The sequence below is a fragment of the Symphalangus syndactylus genome, chromosome 5 (assembly GCF_028878055.3).
Source record: "Symphalangus syndactylus isolate Jambi chromosome 5, NHGRI_mSymSyn1-v2.1_pri, whole genome shotgun sequence".
NCBI classification, from domain to species: Eukaryota; Metazoa; Chordata; class Mammalia; order Primates; family Hylobatidae; genus Symphalangus; species Symphalangus syndactylus.
Genome location: NC_072427.2, coordinates 101035554 through 101062925, shown reverse-complemented (window position 1 = coordinate 101062925; position 27372 = coordinate 101035554). Strand labels below are relative to the sequence as shown.

The following is a 27372-nucleotide window of genomic DNA, read 5'->3' as shown; positions in this document are numbered from 1 at the left end:
ATCTCTCCAACATCTCTGACTCAGGCTCACTATGACTTTTTTATTTTTGTTTTTGAGAAGGAGTCTCGCTGTGTCACCCAGGCTGGAGTGCAGTGGCACGATCTCAGCTCACTGCAACCTCCACCTCCTGGGTTCAAGCAATTCTCCTGCCTCAGCCTCCTGAGTAGCTGGGATTACAGGCATGTACCACCATGCCCAGCTAAGTTTTGTATTTTTAGTAGAGATGCGGTTTCACCATGTTGGCCAGGCTAGACTCAAACTCCTGACTTCAAGTGATCCGCCCGCCTCGTCCTCCCAAAGTGCTGGGATTACAGGCGTAAGCCCCTGCACCCAGCTGACTATCATAAGACTTCTATTTCCAAATAATAGCTCATATAATAACTTGTATAAATATCTATAGATAGGCTTCCCTTATTTTGGATGCACAATCCAATTTTCATATTGAATAATCTGTTAAGAGTATCCCTACAACTGTCATTTCTCAGCTAATACTGAATTTTTTCCAAGAGCAATAATATTGTTAAAGATTAGAAATAACCTAGAAATAACTCCTCCATAGCTCATTTAATAAGGTAATTATCTTTATTTATGAAAAAGAAAGACCTAGGTTTTTTGTTTGTTTCTTTTTGTTTTTGTTTTTGTTTTGAGATGGAGTCTCGCTGTGTCGCCCAGGCTGGAGTGCAGTGGCATGACCTCGGCTCACTGCAAGCTCTGCCTCCCTGGTTCACGCCATTCTCCTGCCTCAGCCTCCTGAGTAGCTGGGACTGCAGGCACCCGCCACCACGCCTGGCTAATTTTTTTGTATTTTTTTTTTTAGTAGAGACGGGGTTTCACCGTGTTGGCCAGGATGGTCTCGATCTCCTGACCTCGTGATCCACCCGCCTCGGCCTCCCAAAGTGCTGGGATTACAGGCGTGAGCCACCGCGCCCGGCCGAGAAGGACCTAGGTTTAAGTTCCATCTCTGCCACTTAGCAGGCAGTAACCTTGGTCATATCAAGTAACTTGTATGAATCTCAATTTCCTTACCACTAAGATGAGAATGATGATAATTACCCTCCTTCTAGGATTACTGTGGGGAACAAATGACCTATATGTGAAAGTGCTTTGTAAACTGTAAACTGTTTAAAGGTTAGTTTATGTCACATTGTCATGTATCATTTTTGTATGTTTATATGTTATGCTTTAGGCTTGGACCAATCTAGGTCATAGTAATTACTCTAGGGCAGTGGTTCTCAACTGGGGGCAATTTTGTCCCTCAGGGGATATTTGGCAATGGCTGGAGATATTTTGGGGTGTCACAACCAGGGATATAGTACAAGAATCTAGTAGCTAGAGGCCAGAGGCTTGTCTAAACATCCCACAATCCACAGAACAGCTTCCCGCAACAACAATTATCTGGCCCCAAATGTCCATAGTGCTGAATTTGAGAAACTCTGCTACACAGCAGTGGGTTCTCAAATGTTAGCATCTGTCAGAGTCACCCGGGGGAAGTATCGAAACACAGATGGCTGGACTCCATCCCGACATTTTCTGATTCAGAAAGTCTAGGGTGGGGCCCAAGTATTTGAATTTTTAGGAAGTTCCCAGGTGATGCGAATGTTGCTGGTGCAGACATTGCTCTTTGAGAACCATTTCTGGAGAGAAATCCTTCAATATGCATGGGTCGCTTTGATAGATGACTTTGCTTAGCCTGCTGAACAAAGTAGTATCTTATTAAATAGTGCAAAATTTGTATCAACTAGTTGAGAAGTTTGACTCTAGGCCAAAATCCTTTGTGTGATCTATGTGTGATTTGAGATAATGACAAGGCAAGCTCCATGGAAGGAAGAAGCTGCCCTTCCCACACCAGACTCGGTGCACAGCCAGTGCCTTACGGTTTCCTCTAGGGAGCTGCATTCAAGGATTCACGCGGGTATCTTTCTTCTCACATCTGTAATCCCAGCACTTTGGGAGGCCGAGGCGGGAGCATTGCTTGAGCCCAGGAGTTCAAGACCAGCCTGGGCAACATGGCAAAACCACATCTCTACCAAAAATACAAAAAAATTAGCCGGGCATGGTGGCATGAACCTGCAGTCCCAGCTACTTGGAAGGCTGATGTGGGAGGATGGTTTGAGCCTGGGAGGTGGAGATTGCAGTGAGCTGAGATTGCACCACTGCACTCTAGCCTAGGTGATAGAGCCAGATCTTGTCTCAAAAATGAAAGGAAAGGGAAGGGGAGGGAAAGGGAGCAGAGGAGAGGGGAGAGGAGGGGAAGGGAAGGTTAGGCTCATTCATTTTAAAAAAAAAAAGATTCAGTTCCACCACCCCACCCCCACACCCCTGCACCCGCATGTATGCGTATGCGTGGCTGTATGCCTCGCCCAGGTGTCTCTATTCAGAGGCTGTCTGTTGGGGACCTTGGCTGAGGCACTTTCCTCCACTTTGACTCCCCACCTTTCTACTCCTAGCCCTTTCCCCTTTCCCAGCCTGTGGGCTATCAAGAGGCAGGAGCCTTTTGTGTAGGGAAGGGGCTCATTTTTCTTGTCTGTTCTCCATGTCATCTGATCCTCACCTAGAGCTGTTCCCTGGGGATAAGGGGAAAGTGGGGGAGCTGGAGCCATCCTCTTTTGCCTCTTCCCCCACTGTTGTAGAAGAGAATAAGGGTCTGATTGTTACTCTCAGTTTGGCTCATTGAATTAATTGACCTCCTCAACATCTGATTCCTCAAAAGCCGGTATTAAGTATTTTCCTTCACCTGTGGTCTCCCATCTCACGTGCTGTGAATACAAATGTTATGGCACAAAAACATCTGCTGTGACCAACTATTCCAGAGCAGTGGTTGAGAACTGTACGTGGTATTATCTGGGGACCTTGTTAAAATGTTTCTAATTCTATAGGTTCTGGGATGGGGCTTGAGATTCTGCATATCTGAAAAGCTCCTAGAAGGATATTGATTTTACTGGTCCAGGGACCACACTTTGAGTAGCAAGACTAAAGTGTCAAGGAATTAACAATTTCATTAAAAGAATTAGAATTAACATACAGAGAAACACAAAACAATTAGGGCAATGCCACTTGATAGTATCAGCTGTTTCTAAGAGGAAAAATGAGGTGATTTTGAAACAGTGGTACTTAACTCTGGCTGCAACTGAGAAGCTTATTATTTATTTTCTGCATGAAAAAATGTTTTTAGAAGTAGGTGTTTATAGTGAGAAGTAGGCTGGATTAGGAGTTGAAAGTCACATTTTCAGCCTGGTAATTGGCCTTCTGAGCTGTGGGATCTTAGGAAATTTAGTGTCTACCAGCTTAGTTCTGCTAGGAAGTAGGGTTGAAAATGTACACTAAGTTTTGAAAATATATTGACGATACACATAGAAAACACCATTCATTTACTTCTTCGTTCAGAATATTCGTTAGGTGCGTACTTTGGGCCAAGCACTATTCTAGGTGCTGGGGAATATATCAGTGAATAAGACAGATGCAGTTCCCTGATCTCACAAAGCTCAGAGTCTGGTGGTAAAGAGAAACATCAAAGAGGCAATAATAATAATAACTAGGGTGAGGTTGATGATAAGGAAAGCACAAAGTGCACAAAGAGTTTATAGCAGGTGAATGACCTACATCTAAAAGTCAGGTGGGACCTCCGTAAGACAGTGATGTTTAAGCTGAGATCTGAAGGCAGTGGCTCCAGGCAGAGGGATGATATATTCCATGGCCCAGGGATGAAAGAGCACAGTGACCAGAGAGTGTTCAAGTATGGCTGAGCATGGAGAGTGAAGGGGAGCATGGCTATGAGTTTGGAGAGGCACTATATTCAACAGGACACATTTGATTACAGATGCCAGAAGCCAACTCATAGAAGCTTATGTATAAAAGGGAAATTGTTGGTTTACTGAACTGGGAAGTCCATTGGGTGGAGCTGGCCTCAGGAAGAGAAATGAAATCATCCGATCTATCTCTTTGCTCTCTTCCTCTCTTCTACTTCCCTCCATGTGCTGCTCTTATTCTTCCCCATTTCAGGAGCGCTTCCTTCATATGGTTGGGAAATGACAGAGTATGATTACAGATAGCTCAAGGTTTACAGCAACCCAGTTTAGCAACTGAAAAGAAAAAGGAGGTCACCTTTCTTTCAGAATGCGTATAAAATCTCGGCTAAGAACTCTGATAGGAACTTGGAAGAGCACCATGTTTAATCCTAGGCTAACGATTGTGGCTGGGGGATGAGAGGAGTATTGTGATTGGCTATCCCACCAAAATCACAAGTAGGGGTAAGGGATACTACCTTAGGGGGAAAGGAGTTGCAGTTATCAGGAAAAGAGGGACACATAATACTGGGCAGACAGAACCCAAAAATATTCACTCAGAGTATCTAGTAGGAATTTGGAGGGACTGTGCATACCATGGTAAGCATGGTTTTTCCTAACTGCAGCATAGATGGTAAGTTTAGTTTTGAAGAAACTGATGAAGTATCTATAAACTGTAGGGTAGTAGATAGATATTTAGAACTTATTATCCAAAGAAAAATAAGAAGAGAGAGGAGGAAAAGAGAAAAAGGCTTTTATAAATCAAAAATATTACTATTGTTCATAAAACATAGGAGGTAGAACAAAATTAAAATTTATTTTAAATTTTATTATTGCCACTGCAATTCACCTTATGTGATATACCTTTTAAATATTTAAGGTGTAATGATTACTTCAGTTCTTAGGCTAATAGATAGTCAGATTTGCTACGTAGTCTCCCTTACAAGTTTTTTTTTTAGTCATTTCTCCTGTAGACATTGTGGTCAAATAACACGATATGTAGTTATCATAGCAATTGATTTCACATAAATTAAGCCAAGGAGCAACATAATGAAAACATGCAAAGATATAATTTATATGATGTTTTTAATTGGTCAAAAATGGCTTACTGATTAATGTTATAATACTGGGATTAATAGAAGTAGAAAGAATGTTGATTTCTCCCCCGCCCCGCACCCAGATTTTAGCTCAATTAACATAAACTGATTGAACAGTTAAGGTTGGACAACATCATAAAAAATGTATGTGGAGGCAAACGGTACATTCTATAAACTGTTGTGTCTGTATAATTTGAAGGAATTATAGGGAAAAAATCTAGGTTGTATATTACCTAGATTTGCACTAATATGATAGCTATATAACTTTGAATTAATTATAATTAAATAAAATAAAAAATTTAGTTTCTTGGTCATACTAGCCATACTTCAAGTGCCAAGAGGCACATGAGGCTCATGTCTACCGTACTGGACAATAACCATCTAGGACATTTCCATTATCACAAAAAGTTCTGTTGGAGAGCACCAATCTACACAGCACCAGTGAGTCAGTTCCCTTTCTTTGGAATGAAATAAGCTAAATAAAATTTTTAAGAGGGGTTTTTCTCTCCATGTGCTCCACAGTAAGCACTGTCAACTCTATGTTTAAGATGCATCCCAAATCTACCCACTTCTCTTTTTTTCTACTGTTACTCTCTGAGCCTGAGCCATTTTTATCTCCCATCTGGACAACTTCAATAGTCTCCTGACTCACCCCTCTATTTCCATTCTTTCAATTTATATATGGTCTCCATGGAGCAGCTGGAATGATTTTTAAAAAACATATACTGGTTTTAAATTTCTTGAGAAAAAAAGGAATGTGAAAGAAGGACACAATATTTTCTGAATTTCCATTATTTGCGCCACAGTGCACCGTTCTTTCAAAGAAGGGATCTTCTTTAATCTTTACAATAATAAAGGAAAAGGGAGGTATTATCATTTCTTTTTGCAAAGGTGGAAATTAAGACTCAGAGAGGGCAAATATGTAGCCTGTGTTCACCTGGCTAGTAAGTGGCAAACCCTTTGAAGAAATGAAAGGATGATTTAAACAGCCAAGTCCTAAGCTTTCGACTAGACTACCTTGCCAAACATTATTAAGCACTGAAGGAGATTTGTTATTGGGCTTCTTTCTTTTGAGGAAGAGAGAAATTCTTTGTATCTTTCTCCACCTTATCTGCTCATTTATCTGGACTTTGTCCCTTCAGTTATGATTATAGCAGTCCCCTCAGGGTGAAGTTGAAGGTCTCTATTCTTTTAATTCTCAAAGATGCCAAAGTGGCAGGTACAGTTTTGACCCCATATGGAAAGGGTCTCCTCCCAACCAAGCTGGGCTTGCTCTTCCATGATTTAGGGCAGTGGTTCACTGATTTTTAGGTCTGAGGCACAGTTTAAAATACTAGCTTTCTTTTCTTTTCTTTCTTTTTTTTTTTTTTTTTTTTGAGACAGGGCCTGCTCTTTCGCCCAGGCTGGAGTTCAGTGGTGTAATCACGGCTCACGGCAGCTTCAACTTTCTGGGCTCAAGCAATCCTCCCACCCCAGCTTCCCAAGTAGCTGGGACTACATGTGTGCACCACTGTACCCAGCTCATTGATTTTTTTTTTTTTTGTAGAGAGGGGATCTTGCCGTGTTGCCCAAGCTGATCTTGAACTTCCAGGTTCAAGCCATTTTCCCACCTTGGTCTCCCAAAGTGCTGAGATTACAGGCATGAGCCACTGCACCCAGCTAAAATACTAGTTTTTGAAGGCATTTAAAGTAGTTGAAAGATTCAGAACATCTCACACACAAAAAGCCAGTATAATAATAACATTATAATAAAACAAAACATCTCAATATATATGAGTACAGCCACGGTTATCATGGTTGTTATTATGCCCTTTCCCTGCTTTGTTCCACATGTTCCATCTGCCTGGCCTCACTGTATTTAAGAGTCTGTGGACTGAGTTATAGCAAAAGTATGTTGTATTCCTTTTATTACCTTTATTGCAGCTGGAAGGATCTCTGTGAAGACATTGCAACATAACAGTTGGTCAGAGCAGGTTAGAAACCTCTTCATCCTTTCCTCTTAAGAAACAGATCTCCATCTTCCTATGACAGACTAATTTAAAAAAAAAGCGGGGGGGAGGGGGCTGGGCGTGGTGGCTCACGCCTGTAATCCCAGCACTTTGGGAGGCCGAGGCGGGCGGATCACGAGGTCAGGAGATCAAGACCATCCTGGCTAACTCAGTGAAACCCCGTCTCTACTAAAAATACCCTGTCTATACTAAAAATTAGCAGGGCAAGGTGGCAGGCGCCTGTAATCCCAGCTACTGGGGAGGCTGAGGCAGGAGAATGGCGTAAACCCGGAAGGCGGAGCTTGCAGTGAGCCGAGATCGCGCCACCGCACTCTAGCCTGGGCGACAGAGCGAGACTCGTCTTAAAAAAAAAGAAAAAAAAGAAAAGAAAAGGAAATGGATCTCCTCCCACCTTTGTCCTCTGAGTGGCAGCCCCAGAATGAATAGGAAGCTGTCAGCATCAGCCACGTATGCCCTGGAGAGTCACAAGCCTCACTGGTTTTTGGCATGGTCGCATTTCTTCATCTCAATTGAGTAATCTTCAAACTCTTGTTTCCCCACTCCACATTTCCTAGTATAAATATCATTTCAATTCGCTTGTTGGGCTGTGGATAAAGCAGAGGAGGGGTATGAAATTTTAGAAAAATCGAGATGAATACTTTGTTTCAGTCCTTAATTTTACTGATGAGGAAACTGACTACTAAGAGGTTGCAGTAACTTGCCCAAAGTCATACAGCTAGTTAGAGTGTGGATTTCAGAGTCACACTGGATTTAACTTCCAGTGCTGTCATTTACTAGCTGTTTTGAACTTGAGAAAGTCATGTAAATATTCCGAGTCTCCGTTTTCTCTGTAAAATGAAGATGATAATAGTTAGATCACAGAGTTGTTGGTTATTGCAGTCTATTACGCATCACCTGGAAAAGTGTAGTAGTTATCTATTACGGTGTTATAGATAACCCCAACATTAGCAGCTTGAAAAAAAAACATTTTTTTTTTTTTTTTGAGACGGAGTCTTGCTCTGTACCCCAGGCTGGAGTGCAGTGGCGCGATCTCGGCTCACTGCAAGCTCCGCCTCCCGGGTTCACGCCATTTTCCTGCCTCGGCCTCCTGAGTAGCTGGGACTACAGGCGCCCGCCACCATGGCCAGCTAATTTTTTGTATTTTTAGTAGAGACAGGGTTTCACCACATTAGCCAGGATGGTGTTGATATCCTGGACCTCGTGATCCGCCCATCTCGGCCTCTCAAAGTGCTGGGATTACAGGCGTGAGCCACTGCGCCCGGCTGCAAACATTTTTTATCTTACGATTTCTGTGGATCAGCAATCTGGGTGTGGCTTAGCTGGATACCTCAGGCTCAGGATCTACTACAAAGCTGAATGATAGGCCATGCAAAATGCCATTTACATGGGTGTGAAAAGCAGGAGGTGGAATCATTGGGGACCATTTTCCAGGCTGCCGAGCACAGAGTATCTGCTCCATAATGATTGATTTGGGATTAGATGCTGGGTCAAGTGGTAATATCACCCACACAGATTGTTGGATCAATGTTCACCTGAAGGCTCTGTTCTCAGCCTGGTCTCATTTAACGTTTTTGTTTTGTTTTGTTTTTTGAGATGGAGTCTCGCTCTGTCGCCCAGACTGAAGTGCAGTGGCACCATCTTGACTCACTGCGAGCTCCACCTCACGCCATTCTTCTGCCTCAGCCTCCTGAGTAGCTGGGGCTACAGGCGCCCGCCACCACGCCCAGCTAATTTTTTGTATTTTTAGTAGAGACGGGGTTTCACTGTGTTAGCCAGGATGGTCTCGATCTCCTGACCTCGTGATCTGCTCGCCTCGGCCTCCCAAAGCACTGGAATTACAGGCTTGAGCTACCGTGCCCGTCCACATTTAACATGTTTTACCAGTGACTTAGATGATGATATAAAACAATAGTCTCTAATTTTTCTTGATTATGTGTCAGTAAAAATTTCTAAGTGTTCACTTCAAATATATGTATTTATAAGTTAACACATATGCCAGTGTTAATCTATTAACTAATAGTGACTTACTTTCATTCCTGCTTTAGATTTTAAAAGTTACAAATAGAAGTTCCATTATTTTTTCACCTGAATCCCAAAGGATTCTTATGTACTCTCTGGGTGTGCAAAACCCACCAACAGAGAAAGTGACTGAGAGATGGAGAATGTAGTGGATGTCACAGTCAGGATCTAAAGAAAGTACCAAGATTGGGGCTAAATCATGTAAACAATAAACATCCCAGGGGCATTGCTGGCACATGAATCACATTGTGGGGATCCTTGCAGAGTGCCCTCTTTGGGCAGAAGAAAGACAAAGATCATCTCCTTCTTTTGGGAACAAAGTGTGGTGAACTGAGTGCAGGTTGGATTTCAGTCACTTCTCATCTGTGCCTCTTCTTGTGCAGTGCACAAAAGGTACAACAATCCATGGCAGACCTGTGGCTTCCCATTAACAAAGAGGCTGTTTTTGGAATTTCAAGTCAGCTGACTTAACTGAGGCTCAAGAAACAGAAAAATTAAGTATATGGTGGAAACAAGTCTCAGAAATAAGGCTAAATCTCAGCTTTTTAAGACACGGATCACACATTTGGCCAAGACATCAAGATTGACTTGATTCTCTCTCTTTTTTTTTTAGAGACAGGGTCTCGCTATGTTGCACAGGCTGGTCTGGAACTCCTGAGCTCAAGAGATCCTCCCTCCTCGGCCTCTCAAAGTGCTGGCATTCCAGGCGTGAGCCACTGTGCCGGGCTGAAATTGAATTGATTCTATGACCTTCTTGTTTTCATATTTTTAGCCCCAAAAGGGGGGAGACTAAGTTCCCTTTTTAAAAGTGTGGACTGGATAAATGACTCAATTCTAAAGAATAAAATATGATGGAATATGTATAAGTAGGTCATAAAATGCCTCGTGGCTTCTTTCTTATTCTCTCTTGGATTATGGACTCTGGGGGAAGCTGCTATGTGGTGAGGGCACTCGAGCAGCCCTATAGAGGGGTCCATGTAATGAGGAGCTCAGGTCTCCTGCTAACAGCCATATAAGTGAGTCATCTTGGAAGCAGATCCTCCAGCCTTGGTCAAGCCATCAGAGGACTGCTGCCCCCCCAGCTAACAGATCGATTGCAACTGCAGGACAGACTCTCAGCCAGAACCACCTAGCTAAGCTGCTCCCAGATTCTTGACCCATAGAAGCTGTGAGAGGTAATAGGTATTTGTTATTTTAAGCCAGGGGTTGGCAAAGTACTGCTCCAAGGCCAAATCCAGTCTGCAGCCTGTCTTTGTAAATAATGTTTTATTGGAACAAAGCCATGTCTGTTGGTTTATATAGTGTCTATGGCTACTTTCCCATTACAACAGCACAGTTGAGTATTGTGATATCAACTATGTGACCCACAAAGCTGAAGATGTTTACCATTTGGCCGTATGTTACAGGAGGAAAGTTCATGGCTGGGCATGGTGGCTCACATCTGTAATCCCAGCACTTTGGGAGCCTGAGGCAGGAGGATCACAGGAGCCCGGAAGTTCCAGACCAGCCTGGGCAACATGATAAGACCCATCTCTACAAAAAAAAAATTAAAAATTACAGTCAGACGCAGTGGCTCATGCCTGTAATCCCAGCACTTTGGGAGGCCGAAGAGGGCAGATTACTTGAGGTCAGGAGTTCAAGACCAGCCTGGCCAACGTGATGAAACCCTTCATCTCTACTAAAAGTACAAAAGAATTAGCCAGACGTGGTGGCATGCTCCTGTAGTCCAAGCTACCTGGGAAGCTGAGGCAGGAGAGTTGCTTGAACCTGGGAGGTGGGGGTTGCAGTGAGCCGGGATCATGCCACTGTACTCCAGCCTGGATGACAGAGTGAGACTTTGTCTCAAAAAAAAAAAAAAAATTTTAGCCAGGTATGGTGATATGCACCTGTAGTCCCAGCTACTCAGGGAGGCTGAGGTGGGAGGATCACTTGAGCCCAGAAGGTTGAGGCTACAGTGAGCCAAGCTGTGATTGCTCCACTGCGCATCAGCCTGGGTGACAGAGTGAGACCCTGTCTCAAAACTAAACTAAAATAAAATAAAAAGTTTGGCAATTCCTGTTTTAAGCTTTTGGAGTAATTTTTTTTCTTGTACAGCAGTAGATACCTAATATGGAGGAAACTGACAATGCTTTAATTTGTGTTGAGAGCACCCAGCAACACAAACTCTTGCCATGATGTTGTTTACTTTTTCCCCTTCTTGATACATATTTGTTTTGTTGTAGTTTGTGTGTTTTTTGTTTGTTTGGTTTTTTGCAAATCAGTATCAGGCCTTGTGTCCTATGAGGCTCTGCTGCTCAAAGGGTGGTCCTTGGTCCCAGCAGCATCAGCACCAGCACAGACAACCCTTTAAAAACAACAGACATTTTTTTTTTCTTGGGGTTTTTTCTGTTCTTATTTCGAAACTATTCTTCATTTCTCCTCTCAGCAAGAGCTGTGGTTTACATGTAAACTATTGCTGTCTCTGCAGAAGAAAATCACTTTCCCTGCCTTTAAATGAGTTGACTTCTCATCCCATCGTTCGTGGCCTGTGTCGGTGATGCCTGCAGTAGTTGTTTCATTCCAGTTGCATGGTGGACAGAACAATAAGCAAATCCTCCACGTGGAGGCAAGCTTTGCTGTTTTCAATTCTGCGCTAACCAGCTTTACGCACATGCCGTGAATTTGAGAACCTCCTTTGCCGAAGCCGGGAAAGCTTGTCTGGATTAGAAAAGTCCTCCATAGAAACCTGACACTGTCCTGAGCTGGAGTATTTGGAATCACACACAGTAAAGGCTGGGTATTTGTTGACCTGCCTGAACGGCAGAATGTGTGTGCGGTTGTCTCCAATTACAGCACTCCAGGAAGCATCACCCCAAAAGTGCGCTTGCTATGATCCACAGCGTGTCCTTCGGCTAATCCTCATTAGCTGAGGTGGATTCTCTTTCTACATGTAACCTCTTTTCAAAATAGTATCCTTCCTGCAGTCTTTTCATGCCTTGGCCTAAGACTCTGGACACAGGCCTAGCTTTGCCCCCACCAGATCCATTTGATAGTTTTTCATGAATCACCAGCTCTCCTGGAGAAACTCAGGGTTCTAATTATTGAAGAACCATGCATAGGAAACTGGAGATAAGCCACAGGTAAGACTTTCCCACGTGTTTCCTAAAAAGGGAAGAAGGTCTCATTGGAAGTCCCCTAACATTCACATGGCAGGAGCTATCTGATTTCCACCCAAAAATCCAGCTCTGAATTAGTGGTGAGACCTAATCACCAATCATTCTCTGGGCAATTCCTCATTTTTCGCTTTCCATCTACAATGACCCCATCACTGGAAGTGGAGCTTGCCCTGGAGAATGCTATATTGAAAAAGGTCTTCCTCTCTGATCTTTCTCAGTCCTCCTGCAGGTGATCGTTCATTCTCTTCCTCCCCTTTCCCATGACATGCTGATGATTAACCTTCAACAGATCTGATTCTGCCCTGCCTTCTTCCTGTTGCTCATTCCACTGAGCCTCTCTAGCTCTGAGCTGAAAACCAAGATCATAAGGATGAGGTCTTTGGTCTTGGGGAGGAGCTGCCTGCTTAGTTATCCAGTTATACCTATAAAGAAATAATCCTAGTACTGTGTGATTAATGATCTAAAGGACATTCAAGAGCTATGGGATCCTTGAGGAAGGAGTGTGTAATTATTTATCTGGAGAAGTGGGATGGGGCAAGAGATTCCAGGCAGTGGGAAAAAACATACCAGATAGAGGCACGGGGCCATGAAACCACACGGAGAAGAGCTTGTAAGCAGTTCCTTCAGAGAAACAGTGTTTTCATAAATCTCATCTTAGAAGCTCTGTGTGGAAGGGGCCAGTGGGGGAGGAGAGGCAGTGACATTCAAGAGCGTTTTAAATCACCTCCCCACATTGCATGGGACTAAGGTGAGTCCTGTCTGGAGTTGCTGCTTGGATAGAAAAAATGCATATGATCCTGTACTCTGACTGTTGGAAGAGGGCTACATAGAGGGAGACAGAAAAAAATTCTACTCCTTATGAATTCTTTTTCTTAAAATGTTGCTGAAGGTAGCTCTACAAAATTAATCCCTGGCCAGGTCTTGCATGGTTCCTGGCCTTTTCTTCACCAAATTGAGACCCCGTGAACCTCCCTGTCTTCTCATCTATAGGCTCACACTAATCCCCAGGCTCTAAGATCAAGCCAGACCGGGGTATAAGTAACCTATATGGAATTTCCACACAAATCAGGAAAAGGCATCTTCTTCTGTGTGGTCCAGGGCATGGCAAGGATAAGACTCCCTTGAGAGTACTAAGAAAACAGCACTTTTTTTTTTTTTTTGAGACAGAGTATTGCTCTGTCACCCAGGCTGGAGTGCAGTGGCATGATCTCAGCTCACCACAACCCCTGCCTCCCGGGTTCAAGCTATTCTGCCTCAGCCTCCTGAGTAGCTGGGACTACAGGCATGCACCACCACACCTGGCTAATTCTGTATTTTTAGTAGAGACAGAATTTCACATGTTGGCCAGGCTGGTCTCAAATCCCTGATCTCAGGTGATCCGCCTGAAAAAGGCAGTACTTCTGAAGAAAGAGGCACCTACTTCTTTAGGAAGATAGAATCCAGTAATGGGGTTATGGCTTGGAGAGCATTGCTGAGCTGGGTTTTATCCCCATCCACTTCTCTCAGTCTGGGGCCCTTGCACTGATCACAATCTGTACAACCACGTGTGGCAGCTCGGGAACATGATCTCTGGCCAGAGAGTTTTAAGGATCAGACATGAGTTCAGTACTGCAAGGTTTAAAATTGAGTCACTGCTGCCAGTAGTCCCTCTCTGGCCTGATGTCCCAGCTCTGAGCAGTGGGCTTTGTCTCTGCGTCCCAGACTAGTTTCTGCCTTGTTGTGGTTCTGCGCACGGAGCCTCATGTGGCCAAGCTGTTGGAGCAGGCCTCTGCCCTACTCTCCGCCCCGAGCCCCATCCTGAACCCTTGTCTATTCTGCCAGTCCTTTAAGCACAGGATCTTGCTCTTTCTGATAGCTTTGTCCAGTTCTGTCCAAGCTGCGGCTTGTTGGGGAAGAAAGAAGGCAGGCCTGTATAGGGCTTTAGGGCTGACTGCTAAGAGAAGGACGATGGCTGGTATTCAAAGTCTGGGGTGTATTAAAGTCTGACTTAGGCTGGGTGTGGTGGCTCACGCCTGTAATCTCAGCACTTTGGGAGGCCGAGGCGGGTGGATCACGAGGTCAGGAGTTCAAGACCAACCTGGCCAAGATGGTGAATCCCCGTCTCTACTAAAAATGCAAACATTAGCTGGGCATGGTGGCGGACACCTGTAATCCCAGCTACTCAGGAGGCTGAGGCAGAGAATTGCCTGAACCCAGGAGGCAGAGGTTGCAGTGAGCGGAGATCTCGCCACTGCACTATAGCCTGGGCGACAGAGCGAGACTCTATCTAAAAAAAGGAAAGAAAAAAACCAAAAAAGTCTGACTTATAAAGAAAATTGGTCTAAGATGAAGGATGAACTCTCAGGAGCAGAAAGCAACAGTATAGAGACTGCCGGCAGCCCAACCAAGAGTGATTTCCCTTTTGTGATCCTATTTTGTTTCCGTAGGAAAAGTAGTGTAAGTGAATCATGATAATCCTATTTCTTTCTGCAGTGATTTAGGGTAGGCCTGTGCCCTGGTTCTGGGGAAGTCTAATGAGAGCTTCTGGGAAAGATTTTCTTCCTTCGCCACCCCTGCCTGCCTTTGGAAGTTGTCACATGGGGATGTGGTATCTTGAGCTGCAGCAGCCATGTTGAGACCATGAGCGAATAAAGTTATGAAAAAAATAGGGACACTAAAACAAAGTGTTGACTTTATTGAACTGCTACATTAATCAGTCCTGTCTCTGGACTTCTTGTTATGTGAGAGGATAAATGTCCATTGGTTAAACTATTTTTGTTGAGTATTCTATTAAAGGTTAGTGAAAATAACCGATATGGAAATTATTGTTTGCTAGGCATTGTGCTGCAACTTCATAATATTCATAACAACTCTATGCAGTATATATTGCTGTTATCTCTCTTTTTGTATATGAGTAAACTGAAGTTCAGAGATGTAAAGTATTTTGCCCAACAACATTGCAAGGAACATACTTATTTACATATATTTTGATAAATGGGATTAGTTATTTTCTTGAGCTAATTTCTTAGGAAGGAAACTACAGGCTTGAAGAGTATACATATTGTTATTGATTAAATGTCTGTGTCCTCCCAGAATTCATATGTTGAAGTTCTTACCCTCATTGTGACTGTATTTTGAGACAGGGTCTTTAGGACCTAATTAAATAAAGTCGTAAGAGTGGGGCCCTGATCAGATAGGCTTAGTGTCCTTATAAGAAGAGATACCAGATAGCCCCCTCTCTCCAAGCGCACACAAAAAAGAGGTCATGTGAGGACATAGCAAGAAGGCGATTGTCTGCAAGCTACGAAGAGAGCCCTCACCAGGAATGGAATCAGCTAGCACCTTGATCTTGGACTTCCTAGCCTAGAACTGTGAGAAATAAATTCCTGTTGTTTAAGCCCTCTAATTTATAGTATTTTCTTGTGGCAGCCTAAGCTGACTAAAAGGTTTTTGATACCTACTGCCAAATTGTCCTCCAGAAACACTATACCAGTTGGCATTCCTACCAGTAGCATATAAAAAATACATATTTCCCTGTGCTTATACCAGTACTGAATGTAACCTTAGAAGAACTGAATTTAAATTGCAGTGTACCTTACAGCATCTGGCTATGCTTGGACAAACCACTCCCCTCTCTGAGTCCCAGTATCCTCATTTGTCAAATTAGCATCATAATAATCCCTGTGTTGTTGGTGCCATCTCACAGCACTGTTGGGAGTTCCAATGAGATGAAGTATGAGAAGATGTTTTGCAAACTGTAAAGGAAAACATAAGTATTGTTGGTGGTGTTATTCATCGCACTGCCTCAGTAGAATAAACTGTAGAATGTTTAGGAGGTCAAATTAAACAGTCAAAAATAATTTTGCAGTGTTCAGTCAGCTCCAACGGTGTGAAAATTAGTCAAAATGAGAAATGCATGAATGCTTTGGTTACAGTCTCGAAGGTCAACTTGAATCTGAATTCAGTGTCGGCTGGACCCAAATAATTTTCTGATTCTAGAAAAGTAGCTCCAAAGAGTCTATGCATTTCCCTTTCGTCATTGCAGAATTATATTCCTATGTTGCTACTTCGTATCTTCCTACTAGGTGGACATTCTTAACCTTTCTGGATCCTATCAGAGAAACCTCGTTCATCATTTCATTTCCAAATTATGAAGACCATCTGGGCATGACTGAAGATGCTTGTTTCTTCCTCTTCCCTAACGCCCTTTCCACCAGTGCGGACTGCAGGTATGGACATAGGGAAGGGTGGGTAAGTATTAAGTGCTATGAGCTCCAAGGAGGGAGAAATTCCATATGTACAACCAGATAGTGCATGTGTGTGTAATGCTTATTTTATGCCCATTTAATTAATGCCATGATCACTATTGCTTCTAGTAGTTAATTTGATTTTCATTAGTAACAGAAAGATAGACCAACTCCTTGAAATCAGAGAGAATTTTAAAAGACGCTCAGCCAGGAGGTGTTAAGTATTTCACTAAGTGTGAGACTTCTGGCAAAACCCCCATCTCAGCATTCAGTTGTTCTCTTTGTTAACAATTGTTGACAGAGATACAGGAATAGATTTTGACCAGCAATTCCATAAGTACTTTACTCTACTGAAATCCATTTTTTTATTTATAAACTGCACATTTAATGTAAATAGCACAATATTCCCCTCGTCACAGAGTTGATATAGTAATGATGAATGTCTATAAGTGATAATTACTCTGCATTTAGGGTTCTCTGTGTGATCTTGGCTCACTGCAACCTTATACAAATCTTATACAAACAGTTATATCTCGAGCTGGCCCTAGGCAAAATTGTAAAATGGTCTAATAAATTATCTTTTACTTATATCTTATGTTCTACTATATATATGGTGTAGACTCCCAGGAGTGGGATTTCTGGGTCAAAAGGTATGTCAAATTTGTCTTCTGTTATTGTCAGATTGCTCTCCAAGAAGACATTAATCTAGCAATGTGTAGTACATTTCTCCTGCAAACCCACCAACAAGAGATGCTATCTATTTTTAGAAGGTTATGAGTACAATGCTGTATAAAGTGATATGATGATGTGTACTTACTTGCATTTCTATGACTATTAGTAAATTTGAGCATATTTTTACTTTTCTTCAAGCCTTGTATAAATTTTAACCATTCAAGTTTTTTCTTTTACTATCTTCCATGACATCTACAGCAACCAGCCATTTTTCTTTAAACACAAAATTAATCTATTTTCCATAAATAAAAAACACATCCACTATCAGAACATATATTCCTATTTCTTTGCCACTATATCCCTCCATCACTCACATCAATTACAATTTTGACTAAAGTCATTAACTTTGAGGTACGTCTACTTTTTCACTTTCTGGAATTTCTATATTCAGATGCTTGGGGGACTAATGCTCTAATGTTCTTATCACCCTGTTGCTCCATTTTTAATCTCTGTACCTTTTTTTTTTTTTTTGAGACAGGGTCTCTCTCTGTTGCCCGGGCTGCAGTGCAGTGGCGTGATCTCAGCTCAACCTCTACCTCCCCACTTCAAGCAATCCTCTTGCCTCAGTCTCCCAAGTAGCTGGGATTACAGGGGTGTGCCACCAGGCCTAGCTAATTCTTGTAGTTTTAGTACAGATGGCATTTCACCATGTTGGCCAGGCTGGTCTCAAACTCCTGACCTCAAATGATCCACCCCCACTCAATCTCCCAAAGTGTTGGGATTACAGGCGTGAGCCACCATGCTCTGCCATCTCTGTACCTTTTTGTTCTATTTGCTGTTAGCTCCTAAACTTCATGTCCCACCCCTTCTACTGAATTTTTCGTTTCTGCTTTCATGTTCTTAATTGTGAAGAACTTCTTTTTGTTCTCTGGACGTTTCTTTTAAAAATGCTATTCTATTCTTATTTCATGGATGCAGTATCTTAAATCTGAATGTATATATTTTAAAAAGAGTTCTCTCACTCTCAGCATTCTCTCTAATTACTGTTTTTGGTCCCTGTCTTCCATGTAAAGAACATTCCTTGGGGGCTGGGCGCAGTGGCTCATTGCTATAATCCCAGCACTTTGGGAGGCCGCGGCGGGTGGATCACGAGGCCAGGAGATCAAGACCATCCTGGCTAATACGGTGAGACCCTGTCTCTACGAAAAATACAAAAACTTAGCCGGGCGTGGTGGCGGGTGCCTGTAGTCCCAGCTACTCGGGAGGCTGAGGCAGGAGAATTGCTTGAACCCAGAAGGTGGAGGTTGCAGCGAGCCGAGATCACACCACCGCACCCCAGCCTGGGCGACCGAGCGAGACTCCTTCTCAAAAAAAGAAAAAACAAACAAACAAAAAAAACATTCCTTGGATGTCTCGTCATCCTTAGTTGTCTGCTCTTAGTTGACAGTGGGGAGCTAAGAGGCTGGCTGGTGTTCTGGGTGTGTTAGGTGGGCTTGTGGAGTGCAGAGTGACCCCACTGTTTGGATTTGTGAGGAGATCTATTCCCTACCCCTCCACTGTCCCCCTTCCCACTGCACCACATCAACATGTTTAGATCTATCTTCTTGTCCAAGTCTTTTGAGAAGAATCTTCAGTCTCTTGCCTGGAGGGTAAGAGCTTGACTGTTCGCATTGTGGATGTTGAGAAGGACTAGAAGTCTACATGTTTTCACTTAATCCCCCTTAAGTCCAGGCTGGTGTAGGGAGACAGCCTTTCTTCTCCCTTCTCCAAAGAATGAAGCCTAACTCTGGGGTGAGGAAAGGAGTGTGGAGTAGAAAGGGATTGAAGAGTCTGACTGTGTCTTAAACAGATTTCAAACCATCCTTGTTTTAGTTTCTCACTTTGCCCCCACTTCCAGAGGCACCTAGTGCCTCCCATTCCTGAGCTTTTGGAGAATACTGTGTTGCAAATCAAGTTGATTCTTCACCTTTCCCATGGATGACTTAAACCCTCTGATGTGCTAAGCCAGCTCTCATTCTTATGTCTGCTTTCCAAACTCAGACTTTGTATTGCCTCCTCTCGAATTCTCCATGTCCTTAAAGCTCTGTCTTCTTTCATTGCAAAATCTTTTGTTAGGTCAGGCGCGGTGGCTCACGCCTGTAATCCCAGCAGTTTGGGAGGCCGAGGTGGGAGGATCACCTGACGTCAGGAGATCGAGACCATCCTGGCCAACATGGTGAAACCCCATCTCTACTAAAATACAAAAAAATTAGCCAGGTGTGGTGGTGTGCACCTGTAGTCCCAGCTACTTGGGAGGCTGAGGCAGGGGAATTGCTTGAACCCAGGAGGCAGAGGTTGCAGTGAGCTGAGATCACACCATTGCACTCCAGCCTAGTGAAAGACCAAGACTCTGTCTCAAAAAAATAAAATAAAACATAAAAAAACTTTCATTATAGTTTTTGGAAGGACTGAAATTAGATGTACTCTTCAATCCTTATAGCAGCAAATTTTTCTTTATTACTTTGTTTTATGTGTCTTCCTTGCAATTAATATTAACCTAGGATTTTTTTTAAAACCCAGTCTCTGCTTTGTAGTTTAATGATTGATATATTAGATTTTATCTCATATATCTGACTTTATATTTGTTATTTATTTTATACATTTTTATATTATTTTCTTTTTTCCTTTTCTTTGGTAGGTTTGATCAAGTTCAATTTGTTCCTTTTCCCTTGATAATTAGTACGTTTTTCCATTCTATGTTCCCTTCCTGTCTCTCATAATGACATAGACATTTCTTTATGATTTTTGAAAACAAGATACCAATTATTTCCCTAATCCAGATGTCCTTTAAGCTTCATGCTTTATTCCTCCATCAGAATACATTTCATCATTCTTCTGCCTTTCCTCCCAGCAAATGAGACCTTTGGAACTTTTTTTTTTTGAGATGGAGTCTCACTCTGTCTCCCAGGCTAGAGTGCAGTGGCGCAATCTCAGCTCACTGCAAGCTCTGCCTCCTGAGTTCAAGCGATTCTCCTGCCTCAGCCTCCCTAGTAGCTGGGACTACAGGCGCGTGCTGCCACGCCTGGCTAATTTTTCGTATTTTTAGTAGAGACAGGGTTTCATCGTGTTATCGAGGATGGTCTCGATCTCCTGACCTTGTGATCCGCCCGCCTCAGCCACCAAAGTGCTGGGATTACAGGCGTGAGCTACCGCGCCCAGCTGACCTTTGGAACTTTTATGCCACATCTTTCTCACCCCTACATTCGACTCTCATCTCCAATACCTTGACAAAATAGTTAAGAGCGTTTGATTCTGTACTCCCATTAGAATTTCTTCTTCTGGTATGCTTCTTCTTTAAGGGTTCCTATTTGAAAATAATCCTTGGATAGTGTGTTTAGAGACTTTGTATCTGGAACCAGACTGCTTGGATTTGAATCCTGATTCTGCCATTTCCTGATTTTGTGACTATGGATCAGTTATTTAATCACTTTGTGCCTCTGTTTTCACCTTGGGGAAATGGAGTTAACACTAGTACCATCTTCATAGAATTTTTATTTATATTTTTATTTATTTATTTATTTTTGAGACAGTCTCACTCTGTCACCCAGGCTGGAGTGCAGTGGTATAATCACGGCTCACTGGAACCTCAGTCTCCCAGGCTCAAGTGATCCTCCCACCTCAGCCTCCTGAGTAGCTGGGACTACAGGTACACACTACCACACCCAGATAATTTTTTGTAATTTTTATAGAGACAGGGTTTTACCATGTTGCCCAGGCTGGTCTCAAACTCGTGGGCTCAAGTGATCTGGCTGCCTTGGCCTCCCAAAGTGCTGGGATTATAGGTGTAAGCCACCGCACCTGGCCCCTGACAGGAATTATGTGAGAGTTAAATTAGTTACTTTATGAAAGATACTTAAAACAGTACTTGGTTCACAGTTCAATAAATGTTAACTAATTAACATTTTAAAACACATTCATAAATATTATATCATTATTCTGTGATATATTAAGATATATTTATGTGTCTGTGTGTGTGCATATATATTATTTATCGATGTATCCATCTATCTATATCTTTTCTTTTTTTTTTTTTGAAATGGGGTTTCACTCTTGTTGCCCAGGCCGGAGTGCAATGGCGCAGTCTCAGCTCACTGCAACCTCTGCCTCCTGGGTTCAAGTGATTCTCCTGTCTCAGCCTCCCGAGTTGCCGAGATTACAGGCATGCGCCACAACACCCAGCTAATTTTTGTTACTTTTAGTAGAGACGGGTTTTGCCATGTTGGCCAGGCTGGTCTCAAACTCCTGACCTCAGGTGATTCACCCACCTTGGTCTCCCAAAGTGCTGCGATTACAGGCGTGAGCCACTGCTCCCGGCCCCGTCCATCTGTATCTTATTTTCTTTTCCTCTTCCTCTGTGCCTTGGAATTTCATTATGATTTAAACTGGCATGTGGTTTGGATATAGGATTTTTGGATTGTGACCATTTTCTCTGAAAATTCTTTTCCTTCATAATTTCCATCGTGTATATTTTTGCTTTATGCTTTAAGATATTTATTCTATTAAATATTTTATGCCACTATTTTGGACCTCAACGTGGCCTTCCTTTCTTCCAACTCATGCATTATTAGTTGGGAAATTGTAATTTTTAGCTCCTGACTGATTTCAGACATGAATTTGGACTTCCTTCACTGTTCTCCCCATCTCTCTTTCTCTTGGCATGTGTAAATCTGAACAATCTACCTGGTTGCTCGCTCTCTGCTCACTGCGGCTGGAGTGCAGTGGCATGATCTGAGCTCATTGAAACCTCTGCCTCCTGGGCTCAAGCAATTCTCGTGCCAGGCTGGAGTGCAGTGGCACAGTCTCGGCTCACTGCAACCTCTGCCTCCTGGGTTCAAGCAATTCTCCTGCCTCAGCCTCCCCTGTAGCTGGGATTACAGGTGTGCCACCATGCCCAGCTAATTTTTGTATTTTTAGTAGAAACGGGGTTTCACCATGTTGGTCAGGGTGGTCTCAATCTCCTGACCTCAGGTGATGATCTGCCTGCCTTGGCCTCCCAAAGTGCTGGGATTACTTATAGGCGTGAGCCACCACGCCCAGCCATATAATGCCTACTTAAGCATCAATTGCTGGCCTGTTCAGTGTTGCTCACATGGTTCTGGTCTGCACTGGGCAAGGGCATTTGGCAATAAGGAAGTAGTGTGCTTGGTTTAGAATAGCAGCTTCTGTGGTTCTTTTTAGAGGCATCATTTCTGTCCAAATCTGGGGTGCCTTTTCATTGATCTATATTTGGGAGTTAACTCAAATAAAAGGAGAGTTTTATTCTAATTAATTAAATTAAATTAATTAATTAATTTATTTTTGAGACAGAGTCTTGCTCTGTCGCCCAGGCTGGAGTGCAGTGGTGCAGTCTCGGCTCTTTGCAACATCTGCCTCCTGGGTTCCAGAGATTCTCATGTCTCAGCCTCCCAAGTAGCTGGGACTACAGGCATGCACCACCATGCCTAGCTAAATTTTGTATTTTTAGTAGAGGCAGGGTTTCGCCATGTTGACCAGGCTGGTCTCGAACTCTTGGTCAAAATTGATCTGCCTGCCTCGGCATCCCAAAGTGCTGGGATTACGGGTGTGTGCCACTGTGCCAGACCTTATTTTGTTTTTATATTTATTTATTTATTTTTGAGACAGGGTCTTGCTCTGCCACCCAGGCTGGAGGGCAGTGGTGCAATCACGGCTCACTGCAAGCTCGACCTCTCGAGCTCAATCGATCCTCCCACCTCAGCCTCTCAAGTAGCTGAATCTACAGGTGTGAGCCACCACACCTGGCTAAGCTTTGTATTTTTTGTAGAGACAGGTTCTTGCCATGTTACCCAGGCTGGTCTCAAACTCTGGGCTCAAAAGATCCACCTGCCATGGCTTCCCAAAGTGCTGGGATTACAGGCATGAGCCACTGCATCCGGCTATGATTTTTAAAATTCAAAAGCAGAGTATAGATGGAAACCTAAATGACAGCAAATAATAATAATAATAAATTCTCAGAGACTGTAGGGTGTAGACCAGGCCCTGGATTAATGGGAATGTCTACATTCCATCCCCTTGAGATCAAATATTCTAGTCAAAGTGAGTCACCCAAGGTTACTTTCGATAGAACGTGGGTGTGGAAAGGCTTGGACAAGAAAATCTAGGAGCCACAGGAGGCCAGATGCTTCTCTCTACAGGAGACTTGACCTTTGACACAGAGCCCTGAGGAAATCTTGACTGTTTTCTTTAGTATTTGATCCTCAGCTGATGCAAACCATTTATTTATGTTTGCCCACTGGACAGCAGGGGGTTTGGGCTGTTTTCACGTCTATAAAAGGTAGTGCAGAGTGCTTCTTTTGATGTGTCCCGCCTCTGCTGTGGCCTCACCATGTCGGGCTAACTTGGTCTTCCCCATGTAGGGCTCTGGATCCCACTCCTAAAAACTCTAATTTGAGGATCAGAGTCTGAAATAGCCCAAAAGGTATCCTGTTTAGCTTGTCATTTAAATAGCTAAGCCCCTGCCACGACCATTTAAAACCATCTCACCTTTCATTTAGCTAAGCAGTTCTTTTTTCAAATTTGGCTTGTTTGTGTTTTTCTCTATTCACCGCAATTCTGCATCTATAAAAAGCATTGATGGAAGGAGGAAAGAGTGAAATCAACATTCTTTTTAGTAGAGGGCCTTAGTTGGAATTGCAGAAATATCAGGGAACTTAGCAATAAAGGCCTCCAGAGTTATCCCTGAGTGCAGGGGGCCAGAGTGGTCATGGTCATGGCCTGGATGTGAAACTTGACTTCAAAAATGTCTAGCTTTTTGACCGTAGGCAGGTTATTTGACCTCCCTTTACCTCCGTTTCCCCATCTGTAAAACTGGGGTGATAATAGTTCTTGCCTCATGGGTAGGACTGGTTCAGAGACTCTTGTTCAAATTTCAATGAAGTGAAAATGCTGGGCCTCTTGTTCAGCTTTCAAGATGGCAGCAGAATAACATCAAACCAAGTGTGGGACCCTTCTGAGCATGGGCCCTGTGACACTTGCCAGGAAGCTGGCCCTGCTCGCAGGATCATTGTGAGAACTGAATTAATTATTGTATTTAAAGCCCTTAATGTACTACCTGGCACATATGCAATCTATGTAAACATTAATTAAATCTAAAAAATGACAGCAGAGTAATCTGGGAACCAGAGAAATTGTTACTAGCCCAGAGTAACGCAGTGAATTGGTGGTAAAGCGAGCCTTGGATTCGATCTGTTCTGTGGCTTTCTGCATAGTTTATTTATGTATACTCTAGTGGTTTCTTCCGTGAAGCTCTTTCATTGAATCAGCATTTTTGAATGCTTTTCTATATCCCATGTGCAACAGTAAACAGTGGCAATGGGTAGTTCATGAGTTTTGTTTTTATTTGTTATTTCTATTTCTAGTGCTATATAGCAGGCTAGAATAAATCTTAAGCTATACTAACTCTGTCACTGAACAAGCCATGAGATTGTTACCTTATTAAGTCACATGAATTTAGAAGAGTCAGGTAAATGACATCCAGGATCTTGGTATCAACACGTGAAGAAAACATTTATAAGTACGAATATTTAAAAAATAAAAATGTAAATATAAATGATGGATGAGTTTTCTCATGTAAAATCAGAGGATGATTTAGATGATCTGAAAGAAGTCTTCTAGCTCTAACATTAGTAACAGAATCACATGGGCCTCGATTCTTTCCTACTCCCCATGTAGCTACAAATGGAAAGATCTCGTTAAAATGACTATTTTTTTTGTTCCTAATATGTCCTTAAAGAAAATTATTAAAAATATCTCAGGTCAATGACAGATAAAATTTTCCTAAAGTCTTCCTTTAAGAAACTCAAAGAGAGTACAAACTTCTGTCTGTATTCTGATTCATCTTCATTTAGTTTTTCTTGATAAACAGGGAATGTCATTCTTGTTCATTCTGAATTTAAGAATCTAAATTTGGAAAAAGAATACTAAAGGCATGCTAATTAGGCTCTTCAAAGAGTTCTTTAAAAATTTCCATATATAAATAATTTTATCATTCACGGTGTGAATCAGCTATAGTTAGTCCAAAAAGCTTTTTAAAGCAATATACTTTTTCACATTCAGGAACGATTTCCTGATATATAAATAACTTCCATTTCCATGGTACTTAGGCCATAAAGGGCCCTGCAGAACACACTTGTCTAATTTGAATTGTTTAGATTAATTTGGCAACCAGTGAAATATCACTTTGAGTCTAATTATTGTCATGCTCACCTTGAGTAAGGCTTTTTGTGGTTTAATAATGCATACTCTTATTTCAAACACAAAAGCATCTGTGAAATCTGTCTTAACTATCAATATATTTCTTCTATTTGACATAATCTAATTTAATTAATATAAATTACAAGATCCTAAAATCTCAAAAGAAGATAATCTCCTGTCCTTCACTAGAATTTTTCTGTTCCAGGAAAATGTCATTTTCTATTTGTGGACTCTTCTAGGAAATCTTCATTCCCATTTAGCTGGAGCGGTGATGGAAAGCTATTCCTTTGCTGATGGACTTAACAATGCTATTTCTGTATCTCATTTGTGAGGCTGGGCAGCCATTCATTCGTGGTTAATACTGTAATTCTTAAAATGTATTTTTAAGAAGTGGATAGAAATATCTGATGCTCCATTTTAGTTTGAATGCTATCACTGCTGAAGCACACACAAAACTGTCAGCAAAATGCTGTTTGTATTGGACAACTCCTATGAATTGAAAGTAGCTAAGCTAAAAAAAGGAAAATTGACAGGTGTCTTATTAGGCCCCAGCGATTAGTCATTTTTGTGTCTGCACAAGTAATTGACACTCACTTCTAAACAAGGATTGTGCATTTGCATGCTTTCAGGAAGAAGTCCTGCTGGGTGATTCTAATCTACTATTTTAGGATGTGATGGCTTAATCTGAAAAATGTTTTTATGAACAAAACATGATCTCTTTCTTGTCACTTTTCTGAATGTCCTCAGGTTTCAGTGTGATCAGGGACTGAATGAATTTTATTCGGGTACCAAATATCTGATGACTAAATGAGTTTGGCAGTAAAATTGAGGGCTGTGTTGGTAACTACCTTCCACAGGAAGAAGAAGAGTTTATCTTTATTCTGTTCTTTTCTTGATGACTGCTGTAAAATGTATTTTTGTTTTGTTACAAACCAGTTGAATCTTTACGGAATTAAAACCAGAGAAGAAATTCTGTGGATAATTATTTTTTTTATTCAGGGGTTGGCTCCACCTACTACAATTTAGAATTGTAAGAAACTTTAGAGAGTATTAATTTAATTTTGTAAATTAAAAAAAAATTTTTTGAGATGGAGTCTTGCACTGTTGCCTAGGCTGTAGTGCAGTGGCATGATCTCAGATCACTGCAACCTCCGCCTTCTGGTTCAAGTGATTCTCCGGCCTCAGCCTCCTGAGTAGCTGGGACTACAGGCATGTGCCACCATGCCTGGCTAATTTTTGTATTTTTGGTAGAGACAGAATTTCTCCATATTGGTGTGAACCCCAAAATTTGCGACCGGTCTCAGTTAATTTAGAAAGTTTATTTTGCTGGGCCAGGTGCGGTGGCTCATGCCTGTAATCCCAGCACTTTGGGAGACTGAGGCGGGCAGATCACGAGGTCAGGACATCGACACCATCCTGGCCAACATGGTGAAACCCTGTCTCTACTAGAATACAAAAAAATTAGTCTGGTGTGGTGGCGGGCGCCTGTAGTCCTAGCTACTCGGGAGGCTGAGGCAGGGGAATCGCCTGAACCCGGGAGGCAGAGGTTGCAGTGAGTTGAGATTATGCCACTGCACTCCAACCTGGTGACAGAGCAAGACACTGTCTCCAAAAAAAAAAAAAAAAAAGAAAGTTTATTTTGTCAAGATTGAGGATGCACCTGTGACACGGCATCAGGAAGTCCTGACAACATGTGCCCAAGGTGGTTGAAAAAAAAAAAGAAAGTTTATTTTGTCAAGATTGAGGATGCACCTGTGACACGGCCTCAGGAAGTCCTGACAACATGTGCCCAAGGTGGTTGGGGCACAGCTTAGTTTTATACATTTTAGGGAGGCATGAGACATCAATCAATATATGTAAGAAGTACATTGGTTTGATCTGGAAAGGCGGGACAACTTGGAGCAAAGGCAGGAAGACTGGAAGCAGGAATGGGGCTTCCAGGTCACAGATAGGTGAGAGATGAAGGGTTGCATTCCTTTGAGTTTCTGATTAGCCTTTCCAAAGGAGGCAATCAGATATGCATCTATCTGAGTAAGCAGAGGGGTGACTTTGAATGGAATGGGAGGCAGGTTTGCCCTAAGCAGTTTCCCAGCTTGACTTTTCCTTTTAGCCCAGTGATTTAGGGGCCCCAAGATTTATTTTCCTTTCACATTGGCCAGTCT

At 42.4% G+C, this 27372-nt stretch overlaps 1 protein-coding gene across 1 annotated transcript in view; it reads left to right on the top strand.

Moving 5' to 3' along the window:
- Positions 1-27372, top strand: part of MAP3K7CL (MAP3K7 C-terminal like) — a 95334-nt gene that overhangs the window by 7272 nt on the left and 60690 nt on the right.